At 40.2% G+C, this 19,903-nt stretch overlaps 1 protein-coding gene across 3 annotated transcripts in view; it reads right to left on the reverse strand.

Moving 5' to 3' along the window:
• FRK (fyn related Src family tyrosine kinase) overlaps positions 1-19,903 on the reverse strand; it is a 163,196-nt gene that overhangs the window by 140,798 nt on the left and 2,495 nt on the right. The window lies entirely within an intron of this gene.

Genomic DNA, 19,903 nt, shown 5'->3' on the forward strand with positions numbered 1-19,903 from the left:
CCTGGGAACCGTCCTGTTTTTCTTCTAATGTCCCTTGACCAATCTGGGAAAATGAGTCTAACTAGCCTAGTGTCCAGTTATTAGATATCTGAGGTCCCTAAAGAGCTTGGGATGGACACATAGACTCCAAATAGCTAATGTATGTTAAGGGGTTGGTTTGTTTGTTTTAATGGGGTCAGGGGTAGTGTTAGTTGTTTTAATTCTCAAAACACCCCATGTGAAATAAATACCTTGTTTTGTTAAATTTTCAAAATTGTGAGATAGAGCTAACATACAGAAGAGTGCATAAACTTAAACGTATAGCTTAACAAGTTGTCAGATGCGTGCTCATGTATTATAACACAGATAAAGAAACAAAACATTATTGACACACTAAAAGCCCCCTGCAGGACCGTCTGGATCATAGCTCTGTCTACCTCTCCCAGTGCCAAAAACTTCCCTGACTTTTACAGAATTCAACTTCCTTTCATTTTTTTATTGTTTCACAACAGAATTAACCATCCCTAAAAGCATAGTTTAATTTTGCCTACATTTTTGTTCATACAGTTACCGTTCTGTTGTCTCTGGCCCCTTTTGCTTAGCATCATGACATTAAGATTCATCTAGTTTGTAACATATCAAAAGTCCATTCCTTTTCATTGCTGTGTATTGTAACTTTGTGTGGATATTCTATAACTGTGTATTCTGTTGGGATGCACTTTTGGGTTATTTGCGGTTTGGGGCCATTTTGAACAATGCTATAAATCTACATGCACACATTTTCTGGTGCGCAATGTGCACATTTCTCTCTCTAGCGGTGAAATTGCTCAGTAGTAGATTATAGGCATCTATACTAGATATTACCAAAGAGATTATTCATAAGAGTTCCTCTTGCTCCACATCTTTGCCTGACTTGAATTATCAGACTTTTAATTTTTGCCAATCTGATGGATTATAGTAATAGTTCCCTGAAGATCTTAATCTTCATTTTTCTGGTTTCCAGTGATATTGGGCATCTTAATTTGTATTCTATTTATATGTCCTCTTCTTTGATTCAGGTCTTTTGCCTATTTCTGCATTGGGTTTTTTTTTTTTTTTCAGAGTTCTTTCTGGATAAGGGCTCTTTATCAGTTATGCATGTTGAAAACACACATTTCTTCTTTGAGGCTTACTTCTTCACTATCTTAGTTGTGTCTTTTAATAAAAAGAAAACTTAATTTCATTGTAGGTACATTTAAAATGTTTTTTATGGATAATATTTATTATATTGTTTAATAAATCTCTTCTTTTTTGAGACAGGATCTTGCTCTGTCACCCAAGCTGGAGTGCAGTGGCATGGTCATGGCTCACTGCAGCCTTGACCTTCTGGGCTAAAATGACCCTCCCACTGTGTGCCCTGAGCAGATGGGACTACAGACACATGCTAATTTTTTAATTTTTTGTAGAGACAGGGTCTCACTATGTTGCCCAGGCTGGTCTCAAACTCCTGAGTTCAAACAATTCTCCTGCCTCAGCCTTCCAAACTGCTGGGATTACAGGTGTGAGCCACTATCCTTGGCCATAATAACTCTCTTCTTATTCGAAGATCATGAAAATAGTATCCTATGTTACCTTTACCCTACCTCAGCTCAAAATGAATAATTAAAATGTAATCAATGAGAAAAAGAAGACCTATTAAATAAAGGGTATTGACCCAATTGACTATCCGTTAAAAATAGTAATGTGAATATGTACTTTTTTTATAATAAAAGTATTTGAGTTAGATTAAAAGTATAATGCAACGATAGCATAAAACATTAGAAGAAAATATAAGAAAAATGTTTTTAAAATCTAGGTAGAGAAAAAGCCTTTTTGTTTGTTTGTTTGTTTTTGAGATGGTCACCAGGTTGGAGTACAGTGGCATGATTGCGGCTCACTGCAACCTCCGCCTCCCAGGTTCAAGCAATTATCCTGCCTCAACCTCCTGAGTAGCTGGGACTACAGGCACCTGCCACCACACCTGGCTAATTTTTGTATTTTCAGTAGAGATGGGGTTTCACCATGTTAGCCAGGATGGTCTCAATCTCCTGACCTCATGATCCACCCACCTCAGACTCCCAAAGTGCTAGGATTACAGGCGTGAGCCATTGCACCGGGCCAAAAGAGCCTTTTTAAGTATGAAACCCAGAAGCCTTGAACCCAACATCTGGCAGATTTGCCTATGCAAAAATGTTAAACTTCTATAACATACCACATTTATATAATACCACAAGGAAAGCTACAACACAAAGTTGAAAATAATTGCAGTCTAGAAAATAGACAATGGATTAATATTTATACCATATGAAAACTTTCCACACGTTAGAGAAAAAAGAAATAACCCATAAGAAAATGAGCAAGAGATATGAACAGACAATTCATAGGCAAAGAAACATAGAAGGACTTCTAAGCATATAGCATATGCTCAGTCATTAACAATGAGAGAAATGCAAATTAACACTACAATGAGATCTATTGTTTGCCCTTGATTGACAAAAAATATAAATATTGATAATATCCATTTTGATATGGATGTGAGAAAATAGATGTTGTATTAGTCTGTTCTCATGCTGCTAATAAAGACATACCCAAGACTGGGTAATTTATAAAGGAAAGAGGTTTAATTGACTCACTGTTCAGCATGGCTGGGGAGGCCTCACAATCAAGGTGGAAGGCAAAGGAGGAGCAAAGTCATGTCCTACATGGTGGCAGACAAGACAGCATTGCAGGGAAACTGCCCTTTTATAAAACCATCAGATCTCAAGAGACTTATTCACTATCTCGAGAACAGCATAGGAAAAACCTGCCCCCATGATTCAATTACCTTCCACTGGGTGCCTCCCACAACATGCAGGGATTATGGGAGCAACAGTTCAAGATGAGATTTCGGTGGAGACACAGCCAAACCATACCAGATATCTTCAAATACTTTTTGTGGAGGTGCAAATCAGTACCATCGTTTTGGAGAGCAATTTGTCACTATTTATGATATACATTCTGTTTGATCCTATAATTCCACTTGTAAAAAACGATTCTATAGGCCAGGTGCAGTGGCTCACGCCTGTAATCCCAGCACTTTGGGAGGCCAAGGTGGGCGGATCACCTGAGGTCAGGAGTTTCAGACCAGCCTGGCCAACATGGTGAAAACCCTGTCTCTAATAAAAATACAAAAATTAGCCGGGTGTGGTGGTGGGTGCCTGTAATCCTAGCTACTCAGGAGGCTGAGGCAGGAGAATTGCTTGAGCCTGGGGGGCGGAGGTTGCCGTGACCCGAAACCATGCCACTGCACTCCAACCTAGGCAGCAGAGTGCAACTCCATATAAATATATATATATATATATATTCCATAGACATAAAAGATAACAATAATAATAATAATGGTTACACTTACTGAGCACTTGTTATGGGTCAACTGATATTATTAAGAGAAAACAGCAAATATCTACACATTAATCAAGTGTTTTAATTGAATCCCTATTATGCATCATATGCTGTTCTAGATGCTGGAACTTCAGCATAGGCACACACCAAAAAGAAAAATTTCTGTCCTCATGGAGATTTACATTATAGTGGGAGGAGAGAGAATAATAATAAACAATAATCATAATAAATCAATAACATGCTCTATTAGAAGATGGTTAAGTACTAAGGGAGAGCACAGGAAAGATAAATGGTGTGTGGGAAATTTGAAATCTAATCACCCAAGAGGGTATAATTTAAGCAAAAATATAAAGAAGTTACACAGATATCTAGGAAAAGAGCATTCTAGGCAGAGTGATAAACCGCTGAAAGATCTCTGAAGGGGGAGCTTGTACCGCATATTTGAGGAATAGAAAGAAGGCTGGTTTGATTGTAGCAGAGTGAGAGAAAAGATATAGTAAGAGATAAGAAAGGGTAACAGAGACCTGACAGTGTACACCTTGTTGCACCATGATTACCTTAGACTCGATTCTGAGTGAGGCTAAAAGCCACTGGAAGGATATAAACAGAAGGCAAAATCTATTTTATGCTTAAAGAAGCTCTCTGCCTTGGGCTGAGGACAGAATTGGGATGGAGAGGGATGAGGATAGAAGTAGGAGGACCAATTAGGGGCTATTGCAATATTCCAGGCTGGAAATGGTGGTGACTTGGATCCAGGTGGTAGCAGTGAAGGCGGTTAGAAATGGCTAGATTCTGGATATATGTTTAAAGTGGAGGTGCAGCATTTGATCATGAATTAGATGTGAGATGTAAGAGCAAGAAAGGAATAAAGAATGGCTCCAAGCATTTTTGTCTGACAAGCTGGAAAACATAGAGTTTCTATTAACTAGCTCAGGAAAGACTATGGATACAGCAGGTTTTGGAGGAAAAATTAGGAGGTCACTTTTAGACAGTAGAGCTTAAGAGGTCTATTAGATCTCCAAATGGAGATGTCAAGTGGACAACTAGATCTATAAACCTAAATTCAGAAGAGAGGTCAAGGCAAGGAATAAAAATGTTGGAGTTTTCAAAGTATAGATATATCTTTTAAGTCATCAGATCAGATTTAAAGAAGAGAAAATAGGAGGCAGAAGGAAGGGGAGGGAAAGGAACAGAGATGTTTAGACATCAAGAAGACGAGGAACCATCAAGACATCAAGAAGATGAGGAAGTTCAAGGAACGCAGAAGTTTAGACATCAAGAAGATGAGGAAGAACCAGCAAAGGAGACTGAGAAGGATCAGTCAATGAAGAAGGAGTAGGGTTCCTATAAGCCCAAAGGCGTTTACCAAGGAGGGAGAGATCAACTCTGTCAAATGACGGTCATGGATAAAATAAAATAAAATAATACTGAGGATTGACCATTGGGTTTAGCAAATAAATAACGTCAGTGACTCTACAGTTTTTGTGGAATATTGAAGGGCAAAGTTCACCTTCATGTGCTTAAGAGAGAATGGGAGCGAAAACAGATTGCAAACAGTGAGACAAACAACTATTTCAATCAGTTTTCATCAAAGGGGAGCAGAGAAGCAAGTTTGCATGGAAAAAAAAAAGCTTTGTTTTGTTTTAAGATGAGAAAATTAACAGCATGTTTGTATGATGGTGAGAATGATTTAGCGGAAATAAAAAATATCATCAGAGGAGGGGGGAAGCAGTATTTTTGAGAGGATGCATAAGTCTAGTGCCTAAGCGAAGGGTTAGCTTTACCTAAAAATGCAGATAATTTATAGGAATGATTCTCAAATTCTAATATACATCGGAATCACCTAGAGGTTTTATTAAAGTACAGATTGCTGGGCCCAACCTCCAGAGTTTCTGGTTCAGTATTTCTCAAGTGGGACCCAAAAATTTGTTTCTAACAAGTTCCCAGGTACTACTGCTAGGAACCACAAGATAAGAACCACTGCCTATAGTAACAATCACAGTTTACTGCAAACTCAAACTACTGGGCTGGAGTGATCCTCCCACATCAGCCTCCTGAGTATGTGGGAGCCACCATGCCCAGCTAATTTTTTTTTTTTTTTTTTGGATAGATGAGGCCTCATTATGTTGCCCAGGCTGGTCTCAAATTCCTAGAGTCAAGTGATTGTCCCACCTTGGCCTCCCAAAGCACTGGGATTACAGGCATGAGCCACAGTGCTTAGCCCTAAGGAAGCTTTTTTGACTGCTTATATATTCACAGAAAAATAAAAGTTCGGTCAATATCTGAGAGTGAAGATGAGGGTGAAGGTGGTAGCAGTTTGATGAAAGGAAAAATATGAAATAATTGCTAGGATACCAGCAAAGCAAATGCACCAAGGCAATAAAATATGATTACCCACTAGCATTAAGTACTCATTGAATGGTTATATATATTTTCTTTAGGCAGGATCAGTTGCTCAAGTGTGAATGCAGACAATAAAAAGAGTCAAACTTATACATCTGTTAACCAAAAGAAGATAACCAATGTGTATAAGTATTGCTACACAAGTAACCCCAAAACTCGGTGGTTTAAAATAGTATTTATTATTACTCAGGAGTCTAAGGTCAGTTGGTAGTCATGTTGATCTGGACCAGGCTTGGATGATCATGGCTGGACTCATTCATGGTCTGTAGTCGGTTCACAGTTCAGCTGGGGACTGACTGTTTTCAGATGGCTTTGCTCACATGTCTGGCAGATCAGTGATTACAGGCTGTGATGACTGGGGTGACTGTAATAATCATCTCCTAGCAGTCTAGTTCAGCCTTATTCAAATAGCTGTAGCAGAATTCCCAAAATACTGTGGAATTCCTCATGGCCTCTTGTGACTCAGACTCAGAACTGGCAAGATGTCACTTTCCACTTGATGTTATTGGCCAAAACAGGTCACAAAGCTAGATCATATTTAAGATGGAGAGAAACAGATTCTTTGCCTTGATGAGAAGTGTTGCAAAGTTGTATTGTAAGGGGCATGGATACAGGGAAAGGAATAATTATGCCTATTTTTGATTGTGGTTTTTTCTAGGAATACAAAGAGGTGAGAGAGGAATATCAAATTAGGATATATCAATGAAGTGATTATAATGATTCTCTATGAATATTCATAGCTTTGCAAAAAGAAGTGATAAGATAATGGCAGCGAAGGACACAGTGAAAAGGAAGTGGGGTTCATTAGATTTTAGATACCAGTGGCCTCTAAGGATTGTTGGGGTAGGATACTTGAGAACATGAGTGGGAAAGATAGAAGGGGGCAGTTAAGAGAGTGGTATGCCTGCTTTGAGATTATGAAGGATGTGTGAAAGCGTGGCTGAGGTTGTGTGGGTGACAAGAACATCACAGAAGTTAAAGGAATTGAGAGCCTGGAGTATTAGAATCATTAAAAATTAAGAAATAAGTAGGATGGAAAAAATACAATGAAGTAGGAGCTAAAATTTTAAAGAAATGGGAAGTGTGGGGAGTTGAGGGATGACTAGGATAGGTTGGTACATACCGCATACATATCTGTATTTTTTGTGTTGGAATAGATCTTTAAGGACATTCACTCAACTGCTATCAGCAGTTACTTCTGGGAATAATAATGATGATAAATGTGTGAAGTAGTGAAAGGGGATTTTCATTTTAAATCTATTTGCTTCTCTTTTTTGTTGTTTCATAACACATATGTATTATGCATAAATGACTTAGTCTAAAGAAAAGGTTCAAGTAAGAAAGCAAAAGTGTTGAACTTGTCACAAACATTGGAATTTGAATTATATTTGTAAAATGAGTGTGCATTTACCTATTTCCATGCTGTTACGATGAGTGAGGTAATTATCTACTGTTCTTAATACAATGTCTGGCATATTAGAAGGAGCTCAAGAATGTTTTCTATTTCTCTACCCACTGACAAATCCCCCCATCACCACATGCACCACATGCACAGGCCGTGTGTGTGTGGGTGTGTGTGTGTGTGTGTGCATGCCACAGAGAGAGAGGGAGAGATGGTACAGAGAAGGTTACATATGAACACGGAGATTCTGTAGCACTTTTGTATTCTCCTTGGAGTACTCTCAGATTTTGAGATGAAAAGGAAGAAAGAAAATGGACATGTTTTTGTTTATATAACAATTACCTGGCTAATTTCCAGAAGAGAATAGTAGTAACAATAAATTACACATACATTGACACTTCCATTGTAAGCTGTAAGCAGCATTTATTCAACCATTCTCATTACCGTTTGAATGTCCAAATGACTTTTTTTTTTTTTTGAGACAGAGTCTCACACTGTCGCCCAGGCTGGAGTGCAGTGGCATGATCTCTGCTCACTGTAAGCTCCGCCTCCCGAGTTCACGCCATTCTCCTGCCTCAGCCTCCCGAGTAGCTTGGACTACAGGTACCCACCACCATGCCCGGCTAATTTTTTGTATTTCCAAATGACATTTTAAAAATACAGCTTTAAAAACAAGTTGCAGGGGACAAAAAGTACTATTTTCCAACAGTCAAAAGTCACAATGAAGAGAATTTAGTAGGTAGTATTATCTCAATATAGATAAAAATCTATTAATAGGAACTAAGGGAACACTGTGAATCTCATGATAAAATCCATAAACCTAAGTTCCTAAAATAAGTATTTTTCTATGTGATGTACTATTTAAAAAGTAAGTGCTGCCGGGTAAGCTCATTCTCAGTTTCCTAAAATGTTAGCTTAGGCTGTCTTTATGCTGTAATTCTTTATATAGTCTGCCCATCAGTTCTTGGTGTGGGAAATGGTCTACCAAAGGTCAAATTAAAAGTAGTAGCTCATGCACTGATACTAGTATTTGACAGAACGAAAAATTAATGGTTGTCAGAACATTTCCTGAAATTGGCTCCAAGCAACTGAAATCTTTATTCTAAATCTGTGATTAATTGATTACTAAGGACATGGGATTCAGAGTTTCAGTGAAATATGGGTGCCTATGGCCTCTGAATAAAAGCTTCTTTGCAGCCATTGATAACTTCACAACTGAAAAGATGAAAATGAATAAATGGGAATTCATTCATTCATTCAATGGATATTATGTGCCAGGTTGTGTGCTAGGCACTGAGACACAAAAGTGAACAAGACGAAGTCCCCATCTGAAATAACTTAGAGCTGGAGGAGAAGACTGACATGAAAACAGGTTATAATACAACAAAAAGATGTAAAGATAACTTCAGGTTCCTGCAGCTAGACAAAATACTTGATGTCGTTTCTAAAGGTAATGTGGGAGATATCCTGCATGGGAATGGAAGTCAGGAAATCAAGGGAGAAAAAATATTTTGAGCAGAGCGCGCAGCATGAATGAAAGAAGCATTGCCAAAATAACGTCTCCTCTTTATTTTATACACAGTGTTTTATTGTAGTTATCAGATTATGTGCCATCTCTTTCTCTAAACCGCAGGGCCCTCTAGGCAAGGTACTTACTTTGTCTATATTTTTATTGTAGCTACCATAGTGCCTGGCACGCAGTACATTCTCAATAAACATTTGCTAAACTGAACTGAGAAGTAAGAAGCCAAGAGTTTACTAGCATTTAAAAAGAAAAAAATAGGTTTATTCAATAAAATATTTCAACCAATGTACCCAACACATACCAGGTTATATTTATGCTACAATATTGATCAGCCCTGCCCTCTGCACCCTAGAGTAACCCCAAAGCCTAAGTTGCCCCACCTAACTGGACCAGCTTTTTCTGTGTGTTCCAGCATGCTAAGTAAACTTCACCATTTTCTATGTGAGTCATGACACGAACACGTTTGGAAAGCACTAAACTATTTATGGTAATTTCCACTGAGTTGTATTACTTTGCCTTGGGGCAGAGAATACAGAGTAGCCCACAGATGGAACAGAAAGAGAAGATACAGAAGGAACAGGGGGTTAGAGACAGACTGGCCAACAGATGAAGACACCATTCCCAGCCTAATTCTTATAGACTGGAATAAATTTTGTGGACTATACTGAAGTGAATGAGCTTTTACAAGAATGGCCACTGGAGCAGATGGCACTGGTACTCTGTTTCACATCCCCTTAGCCCACTTTTGATTTCAACCACAGCTCATACATGCTCATTTTCATGTAAGTACAGACTTACGGCACACTAGCAATGACCCACCTCAACAGAGCTCTGCAAGGTCTTTCTCCTTTGTGCCCAAGGGCCTTCTCTGAGGCCATAGGAGCCCAAGCACAAGCACAGCCTGAAAGTTGGTGAGTGGATAACCCTCAATCATGACAACAGGAGCCAGCGGGTAAACACTTAGCCTCTCCTCCTTCCAGTGGACAATTCCAGGAAGTATCCTCTGTGTTTCATGGGACATGCCAGCAGAATTGAACCACCGTTGCCTACAACAGTGATCTTGATGTTGCTTTTTGGTATTGTTACTGGCTTACTCTCTCTCCATTACTTTACTGTTTATTCCTGGGATCATCTCCTAACATACCACCTGCAGCCAAGTCCTTGTCACAGGCTCTGCTTTTAGGGCAACCCATCCATGAGAAAGATGCAGTAAAGTAACTTTTGAGAAATTATAAATTTTCTGCAAATAGTAATAAAAAAACAGACATGAGAACTCAATACCTCAGTGCACAATGGTATAGGACAAGAACTATAAAACAAGCTAACCCTGGAAGAAGAGAAAGCCTGACCTAAGAGCATTCTCTTACCCCAAAAACATTTCCTCTGATTTCTTAAGGGCAAGGAAGTTGAAAACAAATGTCATAATCTCACCAAATAACATTTATATTTTGTTGCATATGTACACACATATAATTGTACACTACAGAGTATGTGATATGTACTATGTCATTTTCAGCTAAAATATTTAGCACCTTGCTAACATCCCTGGTTCAAGGTTTCTTCTTATGTATGGTCGTAGTTCAATTTCTCAAGTCTAGCTAATATTGCAGATGCGATTCTGGTGCTCAGAGCAAGCAAAGCCAGGGACAATGTCTGACAAATTCAATAATAATTTATGAATGAATGATTGATTGGTTTTTTTAATATGATTAGCTCTCCTTGGATGCTTTCAGTCAGTTAAGTCATGAAAGTAAACACTTCCTGAGTTAACTGACTGAAAGGTGCCCAAGAGGTCTGAAGACAAAGAAGTTATGCACTTAAGACTGAGCCATGGGGAGCCCCACATTGACTGGATCACAGTTTATAAGGGATTCCTGAAATATGTTCATATTTGGCATACCCTTAAATAATCAAAAATTTAACTCACCTAGATATTTGAAAAATTGGAATCAATACATGAGGCAAAAGAGGAAAGGACAGACATGAGTGTAAGAACCATTTCAGTCTTCTTACATATTATTTATACTGCTATTACCATCAAAATGCTGACCACACTCCAAAACTATCTCACAAATTTCCCATAATCCCTCAGAGACATCAATCCCTAGATAAAAAGGCTTGGCTTAAATGCTTCCATTATATCTTTCTTTATAGACTTTGCTCATGCTGCATAACATTAAGATATTGACTGAGATATCTTTGCTTCAAATTTCCCCCCACTCAGAAAGCAGCAATAGTTTTCTCAGCCCAGCCCTAAAAGGAAGATCTTCTAGAGCAGAAAAGAGAGACAATTCTTAGTTTTGTTTCCCAAAATGAACTCTAGACTCTAATAGTAAATAAATAGTCTTGAACGCTGTATTAGTTTGCTAGGGCTGCCATAACAATATGCCACAGATTGGGTGGCTTGAATAACGGACATGTATTTCTTACAGTTCTGGAGGCTGGAAGTCCAAGATCAAGGTGTCAGCAGGCTTGGTTTCTTCTGAGGCCTATTTTGTCTTGTAGACGGCTGCCTTCTCACTGTGGCTTCACATGACTTTTCTTTGTCACTGTGTCCTCACACACTCTTTGTGCATCCCTGCTGTATCTTTATGTGTCTAATTTTCTCTTCTTATAAGGACAACAGACAGATTGGATCTGGGCCCACCTTAAAGCCTCATGTTAACTTAATCACCTCTTCAAAGGCCCTATCACCAAGTATCATCACATTCTGAAATACTGAGGGTTAGAGCTTTAAAATATGACTTTTGGACGGACACATTTCCGCCTATAACAAACCCCAAGGCACATCTGACTTTCCTTCTGAAGGAAAAAAAAAATACTAATTACAAAAATGTTTCCAAAAAGTTTGTTGCAAAAGGATATTGAGTCCCTGTCTCACAATGCCAGATTTAGCAAATAAAAATATAGAATATCAATTTAAATTTGAATTTCAGATAAATTTGAATTTCAGATAAACAAATAATTTTTTAGCATTAAGAAGTTCCACAAAATTTGGGGCATTCAAATTTAATTGGGCATTTTGTATTTTATCTGTGAATGTTAGTCTCAGGTAAACAGGATGAAGAGCATGATAATGAGTCATGTCATGGGTCCTACACTCTGTTCCACTGCAAGGTTAAATCCCTTGCACAGGAAACAACAGCACCCCCAACATGAGTTTGGGGGTCCCAAAGCAGAGAAAACTAGGTCCTGATTTGCATTTAGAATTCTGAGAGAAAACAGCTTTGCAGGGTGTCCTGTGATGATACGGGACAGTGATTAGAATAGGAACAGTGGGTCACATCTAGAGACAGGGTCTGAGGTGGTGACCTCACCTTCCCCCATCATAGTACATACATCTTCTTTTTCTGTGGTTCCAAAACCAAAGGTTTCCTGTGATTGCAAGATAAGTACAGAGGTTGGCTGAGTGTGGAGAGGCAGGCCTGAAATGGCCGCATGGTTTGAGTCAAAACTAAACATGTTTTAGACAACACTGTAACTGAAGTGTTTTAAAGTTTATACAGCAGTGGTGGTTACAGACAATGTGTCTAGAGGCAACCTAAAATCACCAGGGATGGTCTAGTCCAGGAAAAGCCACGCATATGGATGCCATTAACCAAGGATCAAAATTCTCTCCCCAGACCTCTCAATAGTATGTTAGCCCTTCTGCAATTTAGAAGCCCCACACCCCCAAAAGAACAGCCAAAGTCAAAGAGAGGTATTATAAAGTGACAGTCAAAGAGACATTAAGTTTAACCTGGAACTAGCTGAGCTTACCTTGAGTTTATCCATATTGTATTTCCATCTCAGCTGCTGGCAAATCAACATTCCCTATCATATATCATTAAAGTTGATTATTTGAACCTTAAAGCAAAACTTAACATTTAAGTAAATTTCATTTCATTGCTCTACCATTTGAGATTTTTTAAAAATTGTAATCCTGCCACTTAATATCTATCCAAGAGGAATTCATTTCATATTCTAAACATTTTTAAAAATCTAGACACAATCTTTGTAAGAAGTTTCCTACAAAAGTGAGAGGTGAAGCCAGTTGGACTTCCTGGGTCATGTGGGGACTTGGAGATTTTTTTGTGTCTAGCTAAAGGATTGTAAATGTACCAATCAGCACTCTGTGTCTAGCTAAAGGATTGTAAATGCACCAATCAGCACTCTGTAAAAACACAGCAATCAGAGCTCTGTGTCTAGCTAAAGGACTGTAAATGCACTAATCAGCACTCTGTAAAATGGACCAATCAGCAGGACATGGGCAGGGACAAATAAGGGAATAAAAGCTGGCCACCCCAGCCAGCAGCGGCAGCCTGCTTGGGTCCCCTTCCACGCTGTGGAAGCTTTGTTCTTTCGCTCTTCACAATAAATCTTGCTTCTGCTCGCTCTTTGGGTCTGCGCCACCTTTAAGAGCTCTAACACTCACCGCGAAGGTCCGAGGCTTCATTCTTGAAGTCAGTGAGACCAAGAACCCACCGGAAGGAACCAACTCCAGACACATTTTGGCAACCATGAAGGGACTATTGCCTATCACCAAGCAGTGAGTACCATCAGACCCCTTTCGCTTGCTATTCTGTCCTATTTTTCCTTAGAATTCGGGGGCTAAACACCAGGCAACTGTTGGCCAGTTAAAAGAGACTAGCGTGGCCGTCAGACTGAAGACAGGGGTGTCAGGGTTTCTGGGAAAGGGCTCTCTGACAACCCCCGGCTCTTTGGAGTTGGGAGCATTGGTTTGCCTGGAACCAGCTTCCACTTTTCCTGTACTTCTGGGCTGAGCCGAGAGTCGACAGAGAGGAAAGCCATTCAGCTCTGGGGTCCAGACAAAAAGTTGGTTGACCCTGTAGCCATGTGTGGAACTTTCAAAGTCATGTCACCCAAGCGAAACTTGCCCATCTATCCTATCTAGCCTGACCCTCGCCTCTTGGGTCCTAAAGCCAGTCAGAAAAGCTTCCTCTTACCTCTCTTCTCCGAGGCTAGTCCCACTTCTAAAAACCACTCCCTGTCTCTGGTGCTTTTCTAGTTTCTCCTATAAGAATGATTTCTAGTATAAACTTCAGGACTCTGTTACTTTCTTTAGGCACCTGGGCTTACCAATCAGAGACATAATTTTTGCCCAAAGCCCTGTCGGGTGGGGACTATCTGGAATTTTAGGATCTCTCCTCAGACTAGAAGGCCTAACAAAAGCTATTCCTGAAGCTAGGATATGGGGAGTCTCAGAAATGATATCCTTCCTATCCATATGATGAGAAGTAGGACAAAAGGCGTCACTCTTCCAACCCTGGAGATCCCTTCCCTCCCTCAGGGTATGGCCCTCCACTTCATTTTTGGGGCATAACATCTTTATAGGACAGTGGTAAGGTCCCAATACTAACAGGAGAATGCTTAGGACTCTAACAGGTTTTTGAGAATGCATCGGTAAGAGCCACTAAATCCAATTTTTCTCGGTCCTCTTTGTGGTCTAGGAGGACAGGCAAAGGTGCAGGTTTTCAAGAATGCATCAGTAAGGGCCACTAAATCCGACCTTCCTCGGTCCTCCCTGTGGTGTAGGAGGAAAACTAGTGTTTCTGCTGCTGCGTCACTGAGCACAACTATTCTGATCAACAGGGTCCAGGGACCGTTGCGGGTTCTTGAGCAAGAGGGGTTTCTGCTGCTGCGTCGATGAGTGCAACTATTCCGATCAGCAGGGTCTGGGGACCGTTGCGAGTTCTTGGGTAGCAGTGGGAAAACAAACAAACCAAAATCATGGGCAGATTTTTCTTTCACATGGGAAACACTCAGTCATCAACAGGCTCATCCTTGAAATGCATCCTAAGCCATTGGGACCAATTTGACCCACAAACCCTGAAAAAGAGGCAGCTCATTTTTTTCTGCACTATTGCCTGGTCCCAATATTCTCTCTCTGATAGGGAAAAATGGCCACCTGAGGGAGGTATAAATAACAATACTATCCTGCAGCTTGACCTTTGCTGTAAGAGGGAAGGTAAATGGAGTGAAATACCTTATGTCCAAGCTTTCTTTTCATTGAAGGTGAATCCACAACTATGCAAAGCTTGCAATTTACATCCCACAGGAGGACCTCTCAGCTTACCCCCATAGCCTAGCCTCCCTATAGCTCCCCTTCCTATTAATGATAAGCCTCTTCCAATCTCCCCTGCCCAGAAGGAAATAAGCAAAGAAATCTCCAAGAGACCACAAAACCCCCCAGGCTATCAGTTATGTCCCCTTCAAGCTGTAGGGGGAGGGGAATTTGGCCCAACCCAGGTACATGTCCCCTTCTCCCTCTCTGATTTAAAGCAGATCAAGGTAGACCTGGGGAAGTTTTCAGATGATCCTGATAGGTACATAGATGTCCTACAGGGTCTAGGGCAAACCTTTGATCTCACTTGGAAAGATGTCATGCTATTGTTAGACCAAACCCTGGCCTTTAATGAAAAGAATGCTTTAGATGCAGTCTGAGAGTTTGGAGATACCTGGTATCTTAGTCAAGTAAATGATAGAATGACAGCTGAAGAAAGGGACAAATTCCCTACAGGTCAGCAAGCCATCCCCAGTATGGATCCCCACTGGGACCTTGACTCAGATCATGGGGACTGGAGTTGCAAACATTTGTTGACCTGTGTTCTAGAAGGACTAAGGAGAATTAGGAAAAATGAATTATGCAATGATGTCCACCATAACTCAGGGAAAGGAAGAAAATCCTGCCTTCCTCAAGTGGCTATGGGAGGCCTTAAGAAAATATACTCCCCTGTCACCTGACTCACTTGAGGTTCAATTGATCCTAAAAAATAAGTTTATTACCCAATCAGCCGCAGATATCAGGAGAAAGCTAAAGTGAGCCCTGGGCCCTGAACAAAATCTGGAGGCATTATTAAACCTGGCAACCTCGGTGTTCTATAATAGGGACCAAAAGGAACAGGCTGAAAAGGAAAAGCAAGATAAGAGAAAGGCCGCAGCCTTAGTCATGGCCCTCAGACAAACAAACCTTGGTGGTTCAGAAAGGACAGAAAATGAAGCAGGCCAGTCACCCAGTAGGGCTTGTTACAAGTGTGGTTTTCAAGGACACCTTAAAAATACTGTCCAACAAGAAACAAGCTGCCCCCTCGCTCATGTCCACTATGCCGAGGCAATCACTGGAAGGTGCACTGCCCCAGGGGACAAAGGTTCTCTGGACCAGAATCCCCCAACAAGATGATCCAACAACAGGACTGAGGGTGCCCGGGGCAAGCGTCAGCTCATGTCATAACCCTCACTGAGCCCCGGGTACATTTAACCATTAAGGGCCAGAAAATTGACTTCCTCCTGGACACTGGCATGGCTTTCTCAGTGTCCTGTCCCGGACAGCTGCCTCAAGGTCCGTTACCATCCAAGGAATCCTGGGACGGCCTGTAACCAGGTATTTCTCCCACCTTCTCAGTTGTAATTGGTAGACTTTGCTACAGATAGTAAGTATGCTTATCTAATCCTACATGCTCACACTGCAATATGGAAAAAAAGGGAGTTCCTAACCTTTAGGGGAACTTCCATTAAATATCACAAGGAAACCATGGAGTTATTGCACGCAGTGCAAAAACCCAAAGAGGTGGCAGTCTTACACTGCCAAAGCCATCAAAAGGGGAAGGAGAGGGGAGAACAGCAGCATAAGCATCTGGCAGAGACAGGGAAAGACCAGCAGAAAGGAAAGAGAGAAAGAGACAGAAAGTCAGAGAAAGAGAGGAAGAGAGGGGAAGAGACAGAGACAAAGAGGGAGTCAGAGAGAAAGAGAGACAGAAAGTCAAAGACAGAGAGGAAGAGACAGACAGGGAGTAAGAAAGAGAGAAAGAGAGAGACAAAGAAGTCAAAGAGAAAGAAAGAGAGATGGAAGTAGTAAAGAAAAAACAGTGTACCATATTCCTTTAAAAGCCAGGGTAAATTTAAAACCTATAATTGATAATTGAAGGTCTTCTCTATAACCCTATAACACTCCAATACTACCTTGTTGTCAGTGTAAACAAGGGCATAGGCCGAAAATACTGAGGCCACTGACAACCCGTAGCCTTTCTATCAAAAATCCTTAACCCAGCAGGTTTCCTAACAGGGGATCTAAATCTTAATTAATTACCATCCAAAGGTCCAACCAGACCTAGGAAGAACTCCCTTCAGGACAGGACAATAGATGGTTCCTCCTAGGTGATTAAGGGAAAACGACACCATGGGTATTCAGTAAGTGATAAGGGAACTCTTTATAGAAGCAGAGTTAGGAAAATTGCCTAATAATTGGTCTGCTCAAACATGGGAGTTGCTTGCACTCAGCCAAACCTTAAAGTATTTACAGAATCAGGAAGGAGCCATCTATATCAATTCTAAGTTAATATGGACTGAAAGAGGTTTTATTAATAGCAAAGAAAAATTAAAATCCCAAACTTACAAGGTTTTCAACAAAAGTAAAGTTTGCTAAAAGTTAACAGTGTAACATGTATTATCCTAACTTCTAATCTTATGGACATCAGACCCTATCAGTGCCCCTCAAAGCTCAAGTCCATCAGCGCAAGGTCATGCAACTAATACCCCTACTTATAGGGTTAGAAATGGCCACTGCTACAGGAAGCAGAATAGCAGGTTTATCTACTTCATGATCCTACTACCACACACTCTCGAAGGATTTCTCAAACAGTTTGCAAGAAATAACAAAATCTATCCAGTAAGGATAGTAACTACAATCCCAAATAGACTCTTTGGCAGCAGTGACTCTCCAAAACTGCCAAGGCCTAGACCTCTTCACTGCTGAGAAAGGAAGACTTTGCAGCTTCTTAGGGGAAGAGTGTTGCTTTTACACTAACCAGTCAGGGACAGTATGAGATGCCGCCCAGCATTTATAGGAAAAGGCTTCTGATATCAGACAATGCCTTTCAAACTCTTATACCAACCTCTGGAATTGGGTGACATGACTTCTCCCCTTTCTAGGTCCCATGACAGCCATCTTGCCATTACTCACCTTCAGGCCCTTTATTTTTAACCTCCTTGTCAAATTTGTTTCCTCTAGGATCACGGCCATCAAGCTACAGATGGTCTTACAAATGGAACCACAAATGAGCTCAACTAACAACTTCTACCGAGGACCCCTGGACAAACCCACTGGCCCTTTGACTGGCCTAAAGAGTTCCCCTCTAGAGGACAGTACAACTGTAGGGCCCCTTCTTTGCCCCTATCCCACAGGAAGTAGCTAGAACGGTCATCGCCCAATTCCCAACAGCAGTTGGGGTGTCCTGTTTAGAGGAGAGATTGAGAGGTGAAGCCAGCTGTACTCTGTGGGTCGAGTGGGGATTTTTTGTGTCTAGCTAAAGGATTGTAAATGTACCAATCAATACTCTGTGTCTAACGAAAGGATTGTAAATGCACTAATCAGCACTCTGTAAAAACACACCAATCAGCGCTCTGTGTCTGGCTAAAAGACTGTAAACACGCCAATCAGCCCTCTGTAAAAACGCACCAATCAGCACTCTGTGTCTACCTAAAGGATTGTAAATGTGCCAATCAGCACTCTGCAAAAATGCACCAATAAGCACTGTGTCTAGCTAAAGGATTGTAAATGCACCAATCAGCACTCTGTAAAATGGACCAATCAGCACTCTATAAAATGGACCAATCAGCGCTCTGTAAAATGGACCAATCAGCAGGACGTGTGCAGGGACAAATAAGGGAATAAAAGCTGTCCACTCCAGCCAGCAGCGGCAACCCATTCAGGTCCTCTTCCATGCTGTGGAAGCTTTGTTCTTTCGCTCTTCACAATAAATCTTGCTTCTGCTCACTCTTTGGGTCCATGCCACCTTTAAGAGCTGTAACACTCACCACAAAGGTCCATGGCTTCATTCTTAAAGTCAGTGAGACCAAGAACCCCCTGGAAGGAACCAACTACGGACACAAAAGGACTTTGTCCCATTACGTCCTCCCTCTCCATCATCAAAAATAAATTCACACACCAAAAAACCACAGTGAAATTTCTAAGTAGACTTCTTCTTCTTGTGGTAAGAACAGAGTAGAAAATCAAGAGAGTAGAAAATGAAGTATTTTTTATTAAGAAATGTAAAGATTTTAAGATTACTAAAAAAAAATAAAAAATATTCCTCATGCAGGACTACTGCCATCTAAAGGCCTCAGCATAATATTACAAATAAGTATTTGGTTCTATGTAGCTAAATGTCTAATATTTAAGTGCCATAGAGTTTTATTTTTAGAAATTCATATTTTTCCTATTTTTTTCCAATTTAGTAAATGAACTTTTTTCTTACCCCTTAAAGAAATTATATGTGCCACAGAAGATATGTAGATTGGCTTAGGTTATACAAAAAGTTGAACATACAATGTTTAATTAGGAATATTTAGAAAAGCATATTTTAAACTAATGAAAAAAGAAACAGGCCATTTCCCTCCTTCCCCAAAATGTACGGCAAATCATATTTACAATATAGATGTTAAAATACAGTATTATAAATTCACAAAAGATCAGTTATTGAGATATTATAGAGTCTAAAGCTTAAGCTAGCTAATCACAAGTCACACCTAAGGTTAAAATTGCTAAATTATAGTACCACCTCAATTAAAAGCAGATCAATTGTAATAATGAAATTTAATTCTAGAAAATCAGCTGTAATATAACTTCCTGTTTCTGAATATTTCTAAATTATTACATAACTCATAAGTATAAGAAAAAACAGTACATGAAATACTAAAAACAAAAAAACTCTAAAACTTCACAGCATGGTATTAATGTTACACATAAGCAAAAGTACCCAACTTCAAGAAGTCAACAAATAACATAAACCCAAGTTCATGTCCTTTACAGACCTTTCAAATGGCAAATATTTCCTACATTTAACACAACACTGATTTGAGTCAATTATCCTTATTAACTGCCTTAGTTGGCTCAGCGTGCCTTAACAGAATACCACACAATGGGTGGTTTAGACAACAAAAAATTATTTTCTCACAGTTCTGGAGGCTCAAAGTCCAAGATCAAGGCGCTGTCAGGGTTGGTTTCTGGTGAAGCCACTCTCCTTGGCTTACAGACAGCTTTTTTTTTTTTTTTTTTTTTTTTTAAAGACAGGGTCTCACTCTGTCACCCAGGCTGGAGTGCGATGGCCTGATTCCAGCCCACTGCAACCTCTGCCTCCCAGGTTCAAGCGATCCTCCCACCCCAGCCCCTAGAATAGCTAGGACTATAGGTGCCTGCC

Source organism: Pan troglodytes, chromosome 5 (genome assembly GCF_028858775.2).
Source record: "Pan troglodytes isolate AG18354 chromosome 5, NHGRI_mPanTro3-v2.0_pri, whole genome shotgun sequence".
Lineage (NCBI taxonomy): Eukaryota > Metazoa > Chordata > Mammalia > Primates > Hominidae > Pan > Pan troglodytes.